This window comes from Lactuca virosa, chromosome 5 (genome assembly GCF_052849685.1).
Source record: "Lactuca virosa cultivar CGN04683 chromosome 5, Lactuca_virosa_CGN04683_v6, whole genome shotgun sequence".
NCBI lineage: Eukaryota > Viridiplantae > Streptophyta > Magnoliopsida > Asterales > Asteraceae > Lactuca > Lactuca virosa.
Window position 1 is genome coordinate 356,457,549 of NC_136430.1, and position 21,575 is coordinate 356,479,123.

General features: G+C 36.5%; 1 pseudogene; it reads left to right on the forward strand.

Annotated features, from left to right (window-relative positions):
• Positions 1-18,001: 18,001 nt before the first annotated feature.
• LOC145113484 (AP2/ERF and B3 domain-containing transcription factor RAV1 pseudogene) lies at positions 18,002-20,000 on the forward strand (annotated as a pseudogene).
• The last annotated feature ends 1,575 nt before the right edge of the window (positions 20,001-21,575 follow it).

Genomic DNA, 21,575 nt, shown 5'->3' on the forward strand with positions numbered 1-21,575 from the left:
TTCTCGCATTTTAGTCTACCCAAATGCATGATGCCATGCAACCCAAATGGACCATGTTAATCGGGTCAAGTACATTCCAGAAATAGTTATGAACTTAGACACCTAATCGAACAGTCTCCCACTGCAAGAATGACTTCATTGCATCTTCTGAAGTGCTATTTCTTACACTTTTCACACCACTTGGCTCCATACCTTTGGTTATCCAGGTTAGACTTCGAGAAATTTCCCTTCTTATCAAGTCTTGAGGATCCTTCAAGCTTCCTCTTCTCGCCAACTTCAGCTTTCTCTAGACCCTTTTCCCTTATTTGGGTCTCAACATTCTTGGCTGCCCAAATGGCGGCTTTCAAAGTGGTTGCTTGCTTGACCATTGGACCAAAGTCCGCTGGTAATCCATGGGCAAACTTGTTGACCTTGGAGAGTTTAGTTGGAACTAAGTAAGGAACAAGCTTCATCTTCTCCGTAAAACTTGCAGCGTACTCGGTAACGCTCATTCTTCCTTTCTTTAGGTTCTGAAACTCGTTGATCTCTAGTAGATTCTGCTCAGAGCAGTACAACATTTTTAGTTGTAGCAGGAAATCTTCCCAAGACATCTTGCTTGCTTCTCCTTTTGGCATCGCACTAGCAAGTAGCTTCCACCAGCTTAGTACTCCAGACTTTAATTGTCTGACTGCAAATACGGTCTTCTGCTTGTCGCTACAGTCACAGCTCTCAAACACCATCTCCATTTCGGAGATCCAGTCCATAACCTCTACAAGTTTTGGGCTTCCCGAAAGACTTGGTGGCTTTGCACCCAAGAAATTCTTATACATTCGCCCATCCTTATCATTCCCCCCCCCTCCGGGCCATTCCTCCTTGCCCTTTGGGTTCCAGCTTGGCTCACAGTGCGGCTATAGTTTCCTTCCTCCGATTGCTCGACGATTAGCCCAGGTTACATAATGGGTACGGTAGGTTCGTCCCTATTCTCTTGCAACATTTGCCTCATCTCTTCTCTTTGCTTAGCCAGCATAGCCCGAATCATGGCATGTACTCCAGCCATTGTGACTGGCTCAGGTGAATCTGCTGCTATTGGTACTTGCTCAATCACTTGGGGTTGAGGCTGTTGATTCCTATTTCCGTTTTCGTTTCCGACTCCGCTTCAGGTTCTTGCCATTTCGATCTATACACCAAATCAGACGTTCGGTGCAAAACGACGAGAATTAATAGAGGAAAGATTTTATTTACGATTGACGTGTAAATCTCCCAATTACTACGAAAAGTTACGGGGTTTAGAAGTCGGGAGTGTTTGCTGCGAAGGGGGTGACGTTGCGCGATCTGAGCCATTGCTTTCTCCCCATGTCTTGCCACCAGATGGTGACATGTGGCACCCAACTCGACGAGTTCAACAGTATTTCAGCCTATAAATACCATGCGAGAGTGCCTTCATTCTTCACACCAAAACCCACTTCTCTCTCTCTCTCTCTCTCTCTCTCTCTCTCTACACACTCTCTAAACCCCCAAAAACCATCCTAAAGCCCTAGTAGCCTCAAGGCACTAGAGGAAAACCCTGGAGCGCCCGAAGGCTCCGAAAAGCAGAGCTTTCGGCTCAGAAACTTTGCTTCAACGAAGCCTGATTTTTAGTAAAACCAGCTATAAGTGAAATACGCCTACCATACTTTAAATATAGCTTGTATTTAAATATAATATCGTTATTATGAACCTATAAATAAGATTTATCAGTGATTCAAAGTCGTTATACTGATTGATCTAGTTACGGGACTGATGTTTAGGCTGTGATTTAGTGAGGTGTTTAAAGTGGGATTTCCAAACAGTATACTTCGTATACCAAACGGAGCCTACCTCCGATATGATCCTACCTGTTTGTTCCTTACTTGATAGATCATGAAAGTAGACTATGATTTAATGATGAATCTAGACTAATAATTAGTCGCAATAAAGATTAGACTAAAACTTAGCGATAATAATGCTAGGTTTCATCGAAGGAAAATAGAATCGTTAGAAGCGAAGCGCTGTCCGAGTTTGGAATCATCACTTTGACAAGTGAGTGCATAATTACTTTCATCTTACACATAGATATGAAGTATTTTATATAAATTACATGCTATGTGTGCATATTGTCTGAATACTTGCTATCTATGCTGGATGAACGTTTTTATACATGTTTTAAATGATTTAAACTGTATTATGTATTATATATCTACAAATATGTTGGGTATAACATGGGTAGATGAATGATGAGAGATAAAAGATGATATGAGTAAACATTGGCAACTATATACTTAGTGCCTAATAAATAACATCAGCAGCTATGGACTTAGTGCCTATTAGATAAACAATGGTAGCTATGGACTTAGTACTTATTAGATAAACAATGGTAGCTATGGACTTAGTACCTATTAGATCAACATTGGTAGCTATGGACTTAGTACCTGATGAATGAACCTCAGCAGCTATGGAATTAGTGCTTTACGAACGAGCATTGGCAGCTATGGACTTAGTGTCTGCTGTATAAAGCCTGGCAACTATGGACTTAGTGCCTATTGTGTAAACCCTGGCGACGATGGACTTCGGAATGAATGAATGAGGAATAGCTGATTTTTAGGGTAGATCCTTAAGAGTAAAGGAGATAATAGGGATGAGTAATTGGGTTGATTGTTTGATGTTTAAACATAATAATTATATTATTGTGGGTTGAAAACCCTATGTTCTCACCAGTTTTCCCAACCTGACCCACTCAAGCTTATTTGTATCACATGTGTCGATATGCAGCTACTTTACACTGAGAGATTTAAAAGAGATGTAGATCACTAGTGTAAACGAATGTAAGTTCTGTTTATGCTTATGTCTCTGTATTGACGATGACATCCCAATGTTTTGAAAATGAATAAAAATACATTTCTTCGGAAATACTTTGATAACATATTTATCATGTTTTTCTGGGAAGAAATTCTGCAACATTTTTATTAAAAGAGGTACTCTGATTTTTATAAAGCATAAACAAAATCAGTCGTTTCTGGCCATGAATACTGTCATTTCGACCCTAACAGGGTGTGGATACGTTCCGCGTTTCCTAATAAGGGGTGTGGATACCTTCCCTAACACAACCCGTTTTAAAGTCGTGAGGGCAGCAGATCCCATAAGAACTCTGCAGTTAAGCGTGCTCAGACGGGAATAGTACCGGGATGGGTGACCCCCTGGGAAGTCCTCGTGCCGAGTGACCCAAAGCGGACAATATTGTGATACGTGCCAGAGGGGGATGTTACAGTTGGTATTAGAGCATTAGTTTAAGCGAACTAGGAATAATGATTTATTTCTAGACTTAAACTTAGAATGCTAAGCAATGATCGTGAGGAGTGTGTCTAATAAATTTTAGGTAATACACCTGAATAGACACAAGCACTAGCTAATTTAGGGAAAATGCCTAACATGCTTTTATGTGCTAAATAAATTGTGATGTTTTATGATGCTATCGTCTGATCGGATCTATGGTCTGTTGCCGACCGGATTTGGAAAGTTTATGTGTTCAGATTTCTAAACGTTTAATTACGATATTAGAACTGGCATTTAACTTTTCGGAGTAATAGGGAGATTTACACATCAATCGTAAACAAAATCTTTCTTATCTTAATTCTCGTCGTTTCGTACCGAACGTCTGATTTAGTGTATAGATCGAAATGGCAAGAACCCGAAGCAGAGTCGGAAACGCAAACGGAAATAGGAATCAACAACCTCAACCCCAAGTGATTGAGCAATTACCAATAGCAGCAGATGCACCTGAGCCAATCACAATGGCTGGAGTACAAGCCATGATTTCGGCTATGCTGGCTGAGCAAACAGAAGAGATGAGGCAAATGTTGCAAGAAAATAGGGACGAACCTACCGCACCCATTATGCAACCTGAGCTAATCGTCGATCAATCGGAGGAAGGAAACTATAGCTGCACTATGAGCCATGTTGGAACCCAAAGGGAAAGGAGGAATGGCCCTGAGGGGGAAATGACAAGGATGGGTGAATGTATAAGAATTTCCGAGTTATAACAAAGAAGTTATGACCTGTCGAAGTTTTACGGCAAAACCGGCACGACACCGGGAATCGTAAAAAGTGATTTTTTGATAAACTACTTTTTAGCCTTAGAGATCTAAATGAAAGTTGTAGTATACGTTAAACCGAGAACATACATAAAAAGAACGCCCAAATCTGACTTCGTATGAGGAAGTTATGATTTTTCTAAGATTTGGCATAGTAGTGCACAGCCTGAAATTCGAATTTTAGATCGATCGATTTTTAGCCAATGCAACCTAAATGAGAACTGAAGATCTCATTAATAAGATCTCAACAATAAAAAGACAAATAAAAACGGTGTCTGTATGTAGAAGTTATGAATTCTACACGGTCATTAAACAGTGTAATCTTCTCATACTGTTAAATTTAAAACCGGCCAAGAATTAGCTGACGGAGTCAAAAGGAGAGTTGTAGATCTTGTCAATACCTACGCGTGGATATAAATAACGTCAAAAACGGAACTCGTATGCAAAAGTTAAGGGGTATAAAAGTCGGGAGTGTGCTGCTGCGAAGGGGGTGACGTGGCGCGATCTGAGCCATTGCTTTCTCCCCAAGTCTTGTCACCAGATGGTGACATGTGGCACCCAACTCAACGAGTTGGAGGCCCAAATCTACGAGTTCAGCTGTATTTTAGCCTATAAATACCATGCGAGAGTGCCTTCATTCTTCACACCAAAACCCGCTCTCTCTCTCTCTCTCTCTCTCTCTCTCTCTCTCTACACACTCTCTATACCCCCAAAAACCATCCTAAAGCCCTAGTAGCCTCAACGCACTAGAGGAAAGCCCCGAAGCGCCCGAAGGCTCCGAGAAGAAGAGCTTTCTACTCAGAAACTCTGCTTGAGCGAAGCCGGTTTTTAGTAAAACCCGCTGTAAGTGAAATACGCCTACCATACTTTAAATATAGCTTATATTTAAATATAATATCGTTATTATGAACCTATAAATAAGATTTATCAGTGATTCAAAGTCTTTATACTAACTGATCTACTTACGGGAATGATGTCTAGGCTGTGATTTAGTGAGGTGTTTAAAGTGGGATTTCCAAACAGTATACTTCGTATACCAAACGGACCCTACCTCCGATATGATCCTACCTGGTTGTTCCTTACTTGATAGATCATGAAAGTAGACTTTGATTCAATGATGAATCTAGACTAATAATTAGTCGCAATAAAGATTAGACTAAAACTTAGCTATAATAATGCTAGGTTTCCTCGAAGGAAAATAGAATCGTTAGAAGCGAAGCGCTGCCCGAGTTTGGAATCATCACTTTGACAAGTGAGTGCATAGTTACTTTCATCTTACACATAGATATGAAGTATTTTATATAAACTACGTGCTATGTGTGCATATTGTCTAAATACTTGTTGTCTATGCTGGATGAACGTTTTTGTATATGTTTTAAAGGATTTAAACTGTATATGTATTTTATATCTACAAATATGTTGGGTATAACATGGGTAGATGAATGATGAGAGATAAAGATGATATGAGTAAACATTGGCAGCTATAGACTTAGTGCCTAATAAGTAACATCGGCAACTATGGACTTAGTGCCTATTAGATAAACAATGGTAGCTATGGACTTAGTACTTATTAGATAAACAATGGTAACTATGGACTTAGTACCTATTGGATAAGCATTGGTAGCTATGGACTTAGTACCCGATGAATGAACCTCAGCAGCTATGGAATTAGTGCTTTACGAACGAGCATTGACAGTTATGGACTTAGTGACTATTGTATAAACCCTGGCGACTATGGACTTATTGCCTATTGTGTAAACCCTGGCGACGATGGACTTCAGAATGAATGAATGAGGAATAGCTGATTCTTAGAGTATATCCTTAAGAGTAAAGAAGATAATGGGGATGGGTAATTGGGTTGATTATTTGATGTTTAAACATAATAATTATATTATTGTGGGTTGAAAACCCTATGTACTCACCTGGTTTCCCAACCTGACCCACTCAAGCTTGTTTGTATCACATGTGTCGATATGAAGCTACTTTACACTGAGATATTTAAAAGAGATGTAGATCACTAGTGTAAATGAATGTAAGTTTTGTTTATGCTTATGTCTCTGTATTGACGATGACATCCCAATGTTTTGAAAATGAATACAAATACATTTCTTCGGAAATACTTTGATAACATATTTATCATGTTTTTCTAGGAACTAATTCCGCAACATTTTTATTAAAAGAGGTACTCTGATTTTTATAAAGCATAAACAAAATCAGTCATTTATGGCCGTGAAAATGGGGATGTCACAGTATTCGCTACCACATTCTGTCACACCCCCAAACCAAGGATGGCGGAAACATCCGGGGGTGGAGGACTTCATGTATAGTATCATAACAACAATTGTACTAGTAATTCAAGCAAACACAACCAACATATATATAATTGAAAAAGTTACATCATTGTATGAATTACATGTTTACGAATCAATTACAATATGTTGACAAAATATGAAATAGTAGACGCCTTAGCGTCCCATCCTCAAAAGCACTTGGTTACCTGTTTAATGATTTTCTGAGAATACAAGTTGTTTGAAAAAGTGTCAACACAAAGGTTGGTGAGTTCATAAGCTTTTGTTTGGTATTATTAAAAGCCTTTCGTTTGTAAAAGTAGTATTTGTTTTAGAAAAATCCAATATTTTCCTTAAAATGTATATGTAGTCTTAAATCCAAAGACCGAAATGTATAAGTAACTTTTCTTACTTATAATAAATAATGTAAGTTTAAATCGACGTAAACTCATTTAATTTTAATGAAGTTCCCGTAAATTCCAATATTCATTAATACTTTATGTGAGTTCATACCCCTACATTTACATGTTCTTCTTAAGTTTTAAGGGGGGGAATACAAGTAAAATCATCAAGAACACAATTAAACTTTTTCTAACAGATTACATCAGAAAAGATAGACTTCGATCACGGACTGTTTTGGTCAACTTAAATATTTTAGTTTTCAAAACTGTTCCAGGTGCAAGTAGTTCAAACTCTTAGCTTTAAAATGACTACTTGCACATCTCCATATGATTTTTCTACAATTTATGGTGATTTTTACAAAACTGCCAGTCATTTCAGAGGCAAACCCGGACCAGTCTGTGATTATGAACATTTTCACCTCTGTTAGAAATCACTAAAAATCATGATAAAATTTACGAACAAACTAGACTCATATTCCAAACTCTCAGAATTTGCGGATTTGGATTTGGAGCTTTGATGATTTTTTTATAAATTTTCTAAGAACAGTAACAGAAACTGTATTCAACAAAAAGCTGTTGTCAATTTCATTTCACCTTGTAACATGTTGAGCAAGGTGTATATCTTTTTCTGATTATATGTTATTGCAATATATGAAATTTTATCTTAATATTTAGACACACATCAGTTTACAAATGGATTTGGACATATAAAATATAAAGAATAACAAGTGATTATAATCAAAGTACAACCGATACATTCAAACATTTAATAAACTATTTTGAATATAGTTTGCATACATTACAACGTACTACCCTTGGTTGATAAACTATAATAGGTATAGTTTATGATACATTACATAATACATACATTTAAAAATGGTACATTTATACAAAGGATATTTTCATTAAGCAAGGTACGGCCATACGGTACCAAGTTTTCATTACACTACACGTAAATTCGTTAATGACTTTGTGAGACATTTACTTCAAATTACCATTAAGTCCTGTATTGTAACCAGAGTCTCCTTGAGGGAGAGCGTGATAGTTGTGTATAGATCTATATTGGGTTTGACAAACCCACACCTAAACTGCATGCAACAGTGAATTTGTGTAAGATATCAATGATTTGAGTAGAATGGAGTGTAATAATTATATGAATGATGAAGATACTTACTAATTGAAGAAAGAAATCATTGGAGAAAGCCTTGAAGTTCTTGAAGTTGAGAGAAAAGATGAGATAATTTTGGAGAGTGTTCTTTGGTTGCTAAGTGTAGAATGAAAGAAGTTAATGAGAATGAGGAGAGATGAGGAGAGATGATCAATTCTCCAGCTCTTAGAACGTGGGAAGAGCTGGAGATTGGGTGTAAAGGCCCACTAAGGTGACAAGGGGTAGTGGGAAAGAGTGGCTAATCATAGAGTGAGGTGGTGGTGGTTTGCTTTTGCCATAAATTAAGGAAAAGCAAATATTCCCTCAATAATTAGTTCAACCACTAATTCTTTTAATATATTTTTATAAAAACCCTGGAGATTTATATATTTTGGGGCCTTAGTTTATAAAATAAAGTTTTGAGTGAAAATCCCACGTTAAAATAATGAAAAACGGAGTTAAAACGAAGTCGTAGTCGAAAAACCGGTAAAAAGGGGCCGTCTGCGAGACCTCTCGCATGGGCTGTCTGAGAGGCTTCTCATGCGAGGCTTCTGTCCTGAGAGGCTTCTAATGAGAGGCTTCGGTCCTGAGAGGCTTCTCATGAGAGGCTTCGGTCCTGAGAGGCTTCTAATGAGAGGCTTCGGTCCTGAGAGGCTTCTCATGAGAGGCTTCGGTCTTGAGAGGCTTCGGTCCTGAGAGGCTTCTCATGAGAGTTTTCGCTTCTAATAGGAGGGTTTTGGTTCCTTAAGGTTATTTTACCCGTTTCAAGTGGTTTTTGACCCGGTTAAGGGTCGAGATGACCCAAATGATTACAAAAAGTTAAAGTAACTTTTGAGAGAGATTTGGGAGAGATTTTAATAGAGAGAGATTGAGTGAAAGAGATTGAGAGAGGTTTCGTTTGTGATCTTTTTGAGTGTCCGGCTTCGCAACGCAAGGTCCATAAACCCCGTTAAACCGTGTTTTAGTGTCGTACACACTCCCAATGAGTGTGCAATAATGTTTTATCGTTTTGGTTCAATGTTTACTTAGGAAATTCAACACACGAACTTTCCAAATGATGTTTCTCTCATTAAGATATTGCATTGTACAGTAATTACATAGTGTAAACCCTAATATACAAGGGTTAATTGAGTCGATTGGTTTTGACTTGTTGACTTTGTTTGACTTTGACTTGACTCAATTTTGACGGTTGTCACACATTCTCTTTGTAGGCATGATAATTATCTTGCAATCATGATCACTCATCAATTCTAACCACCTTTGATGCCTCATATTCAAATCTTTATGCGTGAACACATGCTGGAGACTTTATGGTCAGTGTACAACTTGCACTGCATAATGTACATGTAATGCCTCCAAATCTTTAAAGCGAAGATTATCGTTGCCGACTCCAGATCATGTGTCATATATCTCATCTTGGCCTCTTTCAATTGTCAGGAAACATAGGCAAATACCTTACCACGCTGCATCGAGACACACCCAATACCTTTAGCTGAAGCATCACTGTACACCATAAAATCTTCCGTCCCATCGGGCAATGCTAACACCGGAGCTTTACAAAATTATTTTTTAAAACTTCAAAGGCCTCTTGTTCTTCTTGTCCCTTGTGACAACCGTCAATTTTGGCCAAGTCAAAGTCAACTAAAGTCAACAAGTCAAACCGGTCAACTCATCTAACCCTTGTATATTAGGGTTTCCATTATGTTTCTTATTGAACAACTCGCAATCTTAATACAAAGTATCACTTAGAGTTTTCACGTGTTCGGAAATTCTAAACTCTAATCAGGGCAAGTGATGGAACTACTCGATAAAACATTATTCCTTAACCCTCGGGGGCATATAACAATCATAACAAGACTTAACGAGGTTTAAGAACCTTGCGTTGTGAAGCCTAACACTCAAAAAGGTCACAAAAGAAGTCTCTCCCAATCTCTTTCACTCTAACTCTCCCAAATCTCTCTCTGTATGAGAAATCTCTCCAAGAATGTGAAATCTCTCCCAAATCTCTCTCTGTATGAGAAATCTCTCCAAGAATGTGAAATCTCTCCCAAATCTCTCTCTGTATGAGAAATCTCTCCAAGTATGCCAAATCTCTCCAAGTATGTCAAATCTCTCCAAAATCTCTCCAAGTATGTCAAATCTCTCCCAAATCTCTCTCAAAACCTCTTTTGAGTTTTGTAATCATTTGGGGCATCCCGACACTTGACTTGGTGAAAAACCATTCGAAACGGGATGATACCTTGGAAAATAGCCTTTTAGGGCCGAAGTCTCTCTATAGGGACCAAACCTTCCTTGAGCCGAAGCCCCAAGAACCAAAAACCGAAGTCTCCTTGAGGAACCGCAGCCATCGGACCGGAACGACTAAGGACCGGGACTACTGAGGACTGAGGCTGATGAAGACCGCAGCGCTGAACCGAACCCGAAGCTGGAGCACCGGACCTGACCCCCGCCTTCAGTCCCTTCTGATGAGTCCGCATGTGGTACCTGCTCGGACCGAAGTCCCTCCCCCTCGGTTCCAATTCACCAACCAAGACATCACTCCGGTTCTAAGGCTGCTAAGACCGCAACCTCGCCCTGACTGCGGATTTTCCCGTTTTCCACCCGGTTTTCGACCACGACTCCGTTTTAAGCCCGTTTTTAATTATTTTAACGAGGGATTTTCACCCAAACTCGTATTTTAACATAATAAACACTAAATATTCATATTTTGATTATATTTTGGGGAAAATCATTGCCTAAGAATAAAATCTATTTAGTGAGATATTTAAGTGGAGTGTTGACTTATCCTTTGGACAAGGACACAAGCAACCTCCCCATACCTTCATAGTACAACCCCTTTTCCTTCCACCATACCAAGTCATTCCATAGTACTTTTCCCACCATTTTTCAGCCACACTCTTGGTCAAAGGCTGAAAACTCTTATCTCTCCTCATATTACTCTCATTTCTCTCATTCTCCACCAAAGAACAAACTCCTTTCTCTCTCATTTTCTCTCTCTAAAATTCGAGATTCAAGGCTATTCTCCAGACTTTTCTTCTACTCTTGGTAAGTATTATCATCCTCCATATGATTATTTCACTCCTTCTACTCAAATCATAGGTTACTTACACAAATATCGTCATATTTGTTGTTAGCTCTTCAAATCTTCAAGCATCTCCCAAGTGTTCTTGAGTTGAACACTTCTTTTCTCCATCATCCATCTACTGAAATCACTCAAGGTGAGTTCATACCCCTATCTTTTCATGTTTTTCTTAAGTTTTAAGGGGGGTAATACAAGTTAAAACACCAAGAACACAACTAAACTCATATAACAGCCTTCATCAGAAACATTTAACTCCATTCACGGACTGTTTTGGTTAACTTAAACATTTTGGTTCTCAAAACTGTATTAGGTGCAAATAGTTCAGGTTCATACCTTTAAAATGACTACTTGTACATCTCCATACGATTTTTCTACGATTTATGGTGATTTTTACAAAACTGCCTATCATTTCAGAAACGAATTCGGAACAGTTTGTGAATATGAACACTTTATCACAAGTTAAAGACTTCTAAAAATCATAATAAAAATTATGAATAAACTAGACACATTTTGTGAACTCTCAGAATTTACGGATTCAGTTTTCAACTTCGTATGATTTTTCTATAATTTTCCTAAAACAATGTAGAAAGGTTAAAAACTAGTTAACAGCTTACAGCTTTCATAACACTTTGTAGTATTGTCGAGCAAAGTGCATAACAATGAATGTATTTTTCTTGTTAGTTTATCAGCATAAACTGAAATTTAGTCATTCATAATAAGGATTCTTCATTTATTTCGAACACATGTAATAAACTACATTAAGCATAGTTTATGGATTTTACTACATGAAAAAGGTTTTACTCTCAAAACAAATGGGTTTTTCATATCCTACATGATAAACTATAATAGTAATAGTTTAAGGATTTCATATCACTAATTTATTCAGCAAAGGTGATTTTACTTCCTCCACGAAAGAGGTTTTAATATCAAACTATGTGTAAACTAGTTAACTTAGGTTGTGAGGCAATTCTCTCCCCGTACGTTCGAGTACGGGATCCCAATTCCTGTAAGTTATAACCAGAGTCTCTTGTAGGGAGAGCGTGATAATTGTGTATAGGTCTATATTGGGATTGACACCCCACACCTCGCTGCTAGCTACAGCCGGACCGGCAGGTCTGCAGGTGACAAGAGTCATAGTATCTTAACGTCTGAAAAACGTTGTGCAGGTTATTTCTCGTCATAGTATGGTTATAGCGACTCACATAGGTAGTTAACAATCTTTCAAGTTTACATAGAAAATTATACTTTGAAAAGGGGTTTACTTCTAAATCAAACGAGTTTATGTCGATTTAAACTTGCATGAATTACTTTAAGTATGGAAAAATACTTGTTTAGTCTCGGTCCTGGGATTTAGGACTACATAACTTTTATAAGGAAAATATTGGATTTTCTTTGGAAACGTATTTCTATTAAAACTACATTTCATCTAGAATTATTAGACTTCAGCTATAATTGCTAATTGTATATGCTAGAGTTATATAAGAATCTAGTCACAATAGACTTAGAATTGGTGGGCCCGCCTTATCTTATGTTCCTTGTTTGGTTGTGGACCTAGGGCAGACCCATTATATTCAATGGTTTATTTAACTTAAATTTTATATAATTTATATACGTTGGGCGATTATAGAAGGAATCTATGGGTCCTTCTAGGGTTCATTATCGCATAACATAGGAGCATTCATTCCACACTTAACTAAGAAAATATTGGATTTTCTGGAAATCATACTCAATCGCTTTTACAAGGAAAACGGTTTCTTCCTCAAACAAAACTCTTATGAACTCACCAACTTAATTGTTGACACTCTTTTCAAAACTACTTGTATTCTTAGGAAATCAGTGAAACAGGAAAACATCAGCACTTTGAGGATGGGACGATAAATCGTCAAACAGTTTATTTTGTCATCATAATGTAATTGATTTTGAAACATGTAAACATATACTATGGTGTAACCTTTTCAATTATATTTATGATGGTTGTATTTACTTTGAGCACTATTATACTCGTTGTTGTGATACTATACATGAAGTCCTCCACCCCCGGACGTTTCCGCCATCCTTGGTTTGGGGGTGTGACATCCCTAAACAAACTTCACCTCTTTTCTTGTCAACTTAATAAGGGGACTGGAGATACATGAGAAATCTTGTATAAACGACGGTAGTATCCGGTTAGACCTAGAAAACTACACACTTTAGTAGGCGTCCTCCGAGGTTTCCATTTCACAACTGCTTCAATATTTACATGATTTACCATGATTCCAACACTAGACATAATGTGACCAAAGAATTGAACTTCTTGAAGCCAAAATTCGCACTTCGAAAACTTGGCGTACAACTTCTCATCTTTCAAGACTTCAAAACTTCTTGAAGACGATAACCGATTTGTCCAGAAAGGGCCTACAAACTCGATTCATGAGATCCATGAATATATCGGGAGCATTTATAATACCTAACGACATCATAAGGAATTCATAATGACTATAACAGGTTCTAAACTTCGTCTTCTCTACATCGTCTCCCTTCACTCAAACTTGTTGATACCCAGAACAAATATCGATCTTGGGAAAATAATATACTTCTTGTAATTGATCAAACATATCATCTATCCTCAGTAATGGGTTTTTATTCTTGATGATAACCTTGTTGAGCTCTCAGTAATCTATACTTATCCACATTGACCCATCTTTCTTCTTCACGAATAACACCGGACACCCCATGTTGATGAACTCGGACGGATGAAACCTTTATCTAACAAGTCTTGAAACTGAGACATCAAATCTTGCAATTATGAAGGAGTTAGGCAATAAGGATATTTGGAGATTGGGCTAACACCATAAACTAAATCAATGCTAATATCCACTTGTCTTGTTGGCGATAAACCGGGCAGCTCTTCGTGAAAAAACTTCCATAAAATCTCTAACCACTTTCACATCTTCTAACTTCTTTTTCTCTTTCCCTTAATCAGTCACATATGCCAAAAAAGACTTACAACCTTTTCTTACACACTTCAATGCTTTAATTGTTGTGATCATACTTTTCATACGCTAATTTATCTTCCAGTTCACAATTATTTTCCTCCCATTCGACGCTTTAATTGATACTAACTTACTATTACATGAAATATCGACATGTTTCTTCTCGAGCCAATCCATCCCAAGGATTACGTCAAACACTCTCACTCCAATCGGAAACAAATGGGCATCAAACTCTTCCCCGTCTATTTCTACACAACAATCTCGATATTCGTGACCTATACTAACATGCTCTTCGAATGCTACTTCTATCACATACATCTCTTCTAATGGCACTAAAGGATTACTAAATTTCTTTGAAAATTCATGGAACACAAAAAAATAATCGGAAACCGAATCAAATAAAACACTTTCAGACAAGGAGTTTACAAGTATTATACATGACATTACTCCCTGAGCTTCCTTTGCCTCCTCAACAATCAATTGAAAAACACAAGCTTTGAGTGTTGCTGTCTCCGCCTTCTTTCATGCATTCGGGACCACCACCTCATTCATCCTCTTTGGTTAATTTGTGTTGATATCGGTTTTTTCATGGAAGGAGTAGCAGTCCACCTCGTAAACCTCCTTCTTGCACTCGAAAGATTTATGGTTGGGATCACCACACTTGTAGCATGCCTTGCTACCCAACTTGCACTCTACCCAATGCAACTTTCTACATTTTTTTACAAGTAGTAGTCTCCCCTTTTTTGAACTCCCACTAGACCCTTGACTTTTCTTCTTAAAACCACCTTGTTCAGTTTGAGACATTTTCTCCCTACTCTCTACTTCTGTCTTGTCTTCTTAACAATCATGTCTTTAATGTTCCGAGCAACCACAATAGCATCATCCAGAGTATTAGCCTTTTTTACCTCCACCTCATAATCAGAAGGTAAACCTTTCACAAATCGGGTAATACAACCTCTCTCTATCGAGAGGATATACCTAATGAACAATATTCTATTCGATAACTCTTTCGCATACTCCTCCACTGATAGGTCTCCTTTCTTCAAATAAAATAACTTATCCACCATATTTTTAATATCGCGAGGAGCATAATACTTCTCCTTAATCCGATTAACAAATTCATCCTAATTCATATATGTTTCATCATAATCCCCCAATGTTTGATATACTCTTTCCTAACAAATAAGGGGCTTGACCCCAAAACATGTGAAGCATAGATAACCTTTTTTTTATCATTTTCACCTTCGATTAGTTTCAGTGATCCACTTCATAGTCACTTTTAGGTCACGACTCCCCTCATATCCACTTGGTTTGCACGCCATAAATGACTTGAAAGAGCATCCCCTCTTCTTTGAGTGGATTGGATGATGCGAAACAGGAAAAAACCCATGAGTCTGAGATAGATTGATAACATTTTATGCAGCAATGACATATGGCACACCCCCAACAGATTGTGTACCTGCAGCAAATAGTGCATCCACAGCAGATGGTGCAACCCCAGGGATCTCTGGAGGTTATTGAATAGGTTCTCCCAGACGAGCATCCAACAACTGATTCACCTTTTGGCGATTCTCTTCATTACACTCTTCAAGAAGCCTCTTAATAGCTTTCATAGTAACTGGCTGGGGATTCCCTCTAGGAACGGAAGTCCCTTCGCCCTGTTGTGGATCTACTCTACATTTAGTACGAACCATTTTGTAACCATAAGCCACTAACATGAATATGTTGATTCATGGAATGTAACAATTAAAATTCATAAAAGCATTCGAGGAAAGACCCTAAAACACTATGGTTCTTTCTTTATCTCACATATTTTAAGCCTAGGTAGGGACAGTCAAACCTAATTCCCTTAAACTATGGCTCTGATACCAATTATAACAACCCGTAATTTTCATAAACAGTTAAGATTAAAATTCTAGAAAATATCAGAGTTTACATGCATGTCACGAAAAACTAGAGTTTCAAAAATCTTTGAAAAGTATTCCCACAAAACATTAATGGGTGTTACCAATTTATATCCTAACCATAACTAAGCAAACAAGGATAAGCATGAAACAACAGTCTAGTATGATGTCCTTGGTGCTTCTAAGTCCTCACACTATACAACTTGCTATCAGAACCTGTAAACACATGGAAACAATAACTGTCAAAATATAAGTCTGGTGAGTTATACATAACATACAATAAAACACTAATCATACTTTATCCATCCCCCCTCCACCACCGACACTTCCACTCCACCACCACGCCCCATCTCTATCCCCCACTCCCACCTGTTCTAATGATTCTGACAGCGGTAAAGTGACTCCGAATGTGGTCTAGTGGTCTCAGTGGCGGTCCAGCTTCAAATGAGATCGAGAGAAAGAGGTAGTGACATCAAATTTAATATTGGTAGAGTGGGTGGGGGTGGGGGTGGGAGGTTGGAGCTTTTTATTTGTTTAATTAATAAAAATAATAAGTTCTTTTAATAAACTTTTATATCTTCAAGGTTTAAGATTAGTGGCTCATATTTGTTAGGTTTAAGATTAGTGGCTCATATTTGTTCTCCCGTTCTCGATTATATAAATGTTCTCAATTGAACCTAATTATGATATATAGTGATCCTTAATAATAATTTTTGTAAACTTTTTTATTATTTAAAATTGAAAGGATTTTTAATAGCTTTAAGCGTCAGATAATATGTATGAGACAAATCTACTTAAGTTATGCATATCTAACTTATTTTTATACCTTTTCATTGTTATATTTAAAAATATAAAAAATGATTCATAAACAAGCTTTTCAATAAATGATTGATATTAATTTACAAAGTGATTGGAGTTAAAGATTATATGGTTGATTTAGGAATTTCTACATGTATTCAAACATCTAAGTGTGTAAATGATATTCTAGTCATGAATTGATATATTGATTATAATTTGTATGTTTAACATGAAGAATTACTTGACCCTAATGTGATTATAAGGATTGTTAACACATTAGATATGATAGTTTAAAAACTTGAATGTAGTGAGTCTGGATTTCATTGTTGAACGATGGGTTTCACGTAATTAGATGACCAACGTGAGTAGATGATGTTCATAGATATTTAATTGATACTTGGGTGATGAATTGTATGCTAAACATGAAGAATTACTTGATTCGTAGATGATCTCATGAATGTTTAGTCATGAGGGCATTTTGGGAACTTTATATTGAATTGGTAACTCCATATTTACATTAAGAGCCTATAAACATCTAGAAAATGTTTGGGCATGATATTATACACTTAGAAACATTCATTTGGACATTGAATAACTTTAGAATGAATCATATTGATTTTAGTATGTTATACGCCAATTTAATATCGTAATTTTTCCATTCAAGCTTGAAGAACACTATAATCTTATGATCTTTGATGAGGACTTAACGGAAAAGTTAAATGTTTTCACATGATAAAACATCATCTAAACTTGCTTGAGATCCCACATAATTGGTACAAAATGTTTGGCCATATAATATTTTTGTCCTCTTGTCATCTTCGAACAAGAGGGAAGGGAGAATCGAGAAGAAAAAGCCCAATTGAAGTAGAAGGAATTATTGACTTTAGGGTTAGATCTCTATAAAATATACAAATTTAATACTTGATTATTTCATTCTCAATACATTAACACATACAAATTCGTATCCTTATATATGGAAATTAAATATTATATAAAGTTACAAGATTTGTAATACATATAAAATATAATTGATCATTTATATTAATTAGTTACATATCTATATTTGTATGATTAATTTAGTTGCATTATATATATTTTTTTCAAATTATATGTATATACAATTATGACCATAAGTTAATGTTCATCAAAGGGTTTTACTGTCTTAATTCACTACCATGCACTTTTTTTTCTTGAACAAATGTTTTGTAATGGTTTTACTATATTGCATTGCTATCATGAGTGCTATGATGAGTCTCATTATGTTGAGTTAAGCTCAATGTTTTAAAACTTGATATTTTAGTTGACCTGTTGTCATGAACAGGTCATGAGTCACCTAGTTGAACCACCAAATCGGCCCGAATTTCAGGATTTTATTCTAAAGTATTTGGTAATTACAAACTTTCGATCATTAGTTTTATAATATAATTTGCTCATTAAAATCAATTACATAATTTTTGGCATCAATTTGTGAACATTTTATATTTGTTTTAATGTTTATTTTTATTTTTAATACTTATTATTTTGTAGCTAGTTGAACCACCAAATCGGCCCGAATTTCAGGATTTTATTCTAAAGTATTTGGTAATTACAAACTTTCGATCATTAGTTTTATAATATAATTTGCTCATTAAAATCAATTACATAATTTTTGGCATCAATTTGTGAACATTTTATATTTGTTTTAATGTTTATTTTTATTTTTAATACTTATTATTTTGTAGGTTTGCTATTTATCAAATACAAAATTCTAAGATTGATCTAAATATATCAAAAAATAAACATAACCTACAATATTGATTCATAAATAGGTTCAACCATCGGGCCAAATGGTCAATTCGGTTCTAGGTCAACGGTCCAACCAATTTTTTGTTAAACCCAATTGGTTCAATCTGATTCATAAATAGACAAATACATGCTCTTAGTTGACTCGTTCTTTTCACTTGTTCAAGGTCGAATCGCTTTAATAGGCCATGTTAAGCCTCATTATGTTGAATTTGTTGAACGAGTTAATCTAAATTTACATAAATAGCCCTTACATTTTTTTCTCTTATTCACAAATCTTTCAAGTTACAAAAATAGTCACTCTGACTTTTTTTTCTTAGAGAACCCGTCATACACTTGTTTTTTTCTTTTTCAAAATTTTTGATGTTTTTGCGGCCCATTATCATACAACATTTTCCTATTAATATATGTGATTTGGTATATGGGTGGTCTTTTAATGTATAATATTCGAGGGTAAATGTTACTATAGCCCATCCTATTTGGTCACTAAAATATTTTTTTGCTCAATAGGTATTAAACTTACAACTTACATGTCTATTAGTCATCTTCGTTACTTTTTAACAGATCTTCCGTTAACCAGTTATTATAACTTACAAGAATGCTCCCTATGATTTCAATTTCTTTCGTGGTTGGTCCCATACCAGCATAGTTCATCACCGACGTTACCACCGTTCAATTCCGGCAACCACCACCCTTCACCTCGGGCAACCTCGTCAACTATTATACTCAACATTTCTCTTACACCCACTTCATATACATCATATTTCTCTCTCTCTCTCTCTCTCTCTCTATATATATATATATATATATATATATATATATATATATATATATATATATATATATATATATATATAGAACCTCATTCTTCTTTCTGCTTCTCTCTCATTTAAGAACATTAATTACAATGGAAGGAAGTTCCACGATGATCAAAGCACAACTACAGAAACAACTTCAACAGTTGCAGCACCGGTGACTACGCCTCCACTGATCGGCAGTGGTGGCAGCATGGTTCTTGACACCGATGAAGCAAGGTTGGAGGCTAGTTTCTTGAATTCTCATTAAAAAGCTGAGATCGTCGATATGTTGAGGAAACACACATACAATGATGAGCTAGAACGAAGTCAGAGAAGTTGCAGCTTAAACAAAACCCTTTTTACAAACGGGTTTAGATCGGGTGACAACTTGGTCAACGCCTAGGAACAACTTTTTGAGAAGACAGTCACCCCCAGTGACGTCGGAAAACTGAACCGGTTAGTGATACCAAAGCAACACGCAGAGAAGCACTTCCCGTTGCAAAGTGGAAGCACTTCCAAAGGAGTTCTTTTACATTTCGAAGACATCGGGATGAAAGTATGGAGATTTCGTGATTTCGTTACTCATACTTGAATAGTAGCCAGAGCTACGTTTTAACCAAAGGTTGGATCCGATTCGTGAAGGAAAAGAACTTAAAAGCTGGTGACATTGTGAACTTTCAAAGATCCACGGGTTCAGATAAGCAACTTTACATCGACTGGAAGACAAAAAAACAGGCCAGGTAGCTCCAATATTCAAGAACAAGCAACTTTACAACATGTTCAAGAACGGTAGTGGTGCAAGTGACGAACGATGCTAGTAAAGGACCAACCATGAAAGAAATTGGAATCATAGGGACCATTCTTGTAAATTATAATAACTGGTTAACGTAAGATCTGTTAAAAACTAACGAAAATGACTTAATAGACATGTAAGTTGTAAGTTTAATGACCTATTGAACAAAACCATTAGATCGCCTCAGAGACTGTAACCTAGGAGCAGGTGTCGACGATCAAGTTAGATCGATGTGTATCAGGAGATGGTCATGTATTGGGTCAACCCAGTTAGGCCCAATTAGTCAGGGGATAGGTTGTGTGCGCTTAAGAGGCTATGTTGTATGCGCTTTAGAGGCCTGACATCACCGCCTAGCCCACAACTAGCTGGGCTTGAACGGGTTAGGCCCAAGCCTAACCTAATTATCCATTCATCTAGATCTATAACCCACTAACAATGTTTTTTTGTGTACACATTTGACCAGTAAACTTGGTTTTCCTATTCATAATATGGTAATATCACCGGTAATTACCAATCATATTACCCTATTTTGAACTAGGGATGTGCTTCGGGCCGGAACCGACCCGAACCGGACTGGACCCGAATAACCGGATACCCAAATTGGATGAAAACTTGGAACCGAAACCTGGACCGATTATACTAATACGAGACCGGTTCGGTTTGGGTAATATCAGTTTCGGTTTGGTTATTAACCTGAAAGGACCGAAATAACATGTACATTATGCAATTAAACCGAAATGACCCGAATAACCCAAATAAACCGAAACGACCCGAATAATCCAAATAAAAAAATATTATATCTAGTTCAAGAAAAAAATATTAAATAGATAATCATAATTAAATATTTAACATTAAACATCCATTAGAAATTGAATAACTACTAGTAATCGACTGAAACTACTTTTTGTTCATAAATTCATTTAATTTTCGTTCATAATGAAACTAGCATTTGAAATTTCATAGCTCAAACATGTACAAAAGTTCAATGGGTTGGCAAAAAGAAAAAAGTGGTTAAGGCAGAAACGGGAAGCTCACATGAAATTAAAGACAACGATGTAGTATCTGTTTGTTAAGCCTGATTCAGACCCTAAAACAAGTTTTGATTCGATAACAGAATGTAGTAACTAATTATCAAAATTCATCAATTTCAGGGTCGGTCATTTTGGCCCGATTAAACCTTTATTCGGGTAATCAGGACCAAATAACCCGAAACCGAATTAGGCTAAAATAGATACCCGAGAACCGACCCAAATAACTTATTCGGTCCTAATTCGGGTCGGTCCGGTTTGAATTTCCATTTCGGTTCGGATATAATCGGTCCAAATAGACATCCCTATTTTGAACAACCAAACAAATTTAATGGTAAAACATATATGAAAAAAACATGCTTATTTAAATATGGACAAACACCAAAGTTTGTTACATTCCTTGTCATCAACCCTTTTTATTACTTTTACATCTTATATCTTATTGTTTTTGGTTTTTTTTTTATATATAAATTATATTTTACAACCTTTGTATGTTTT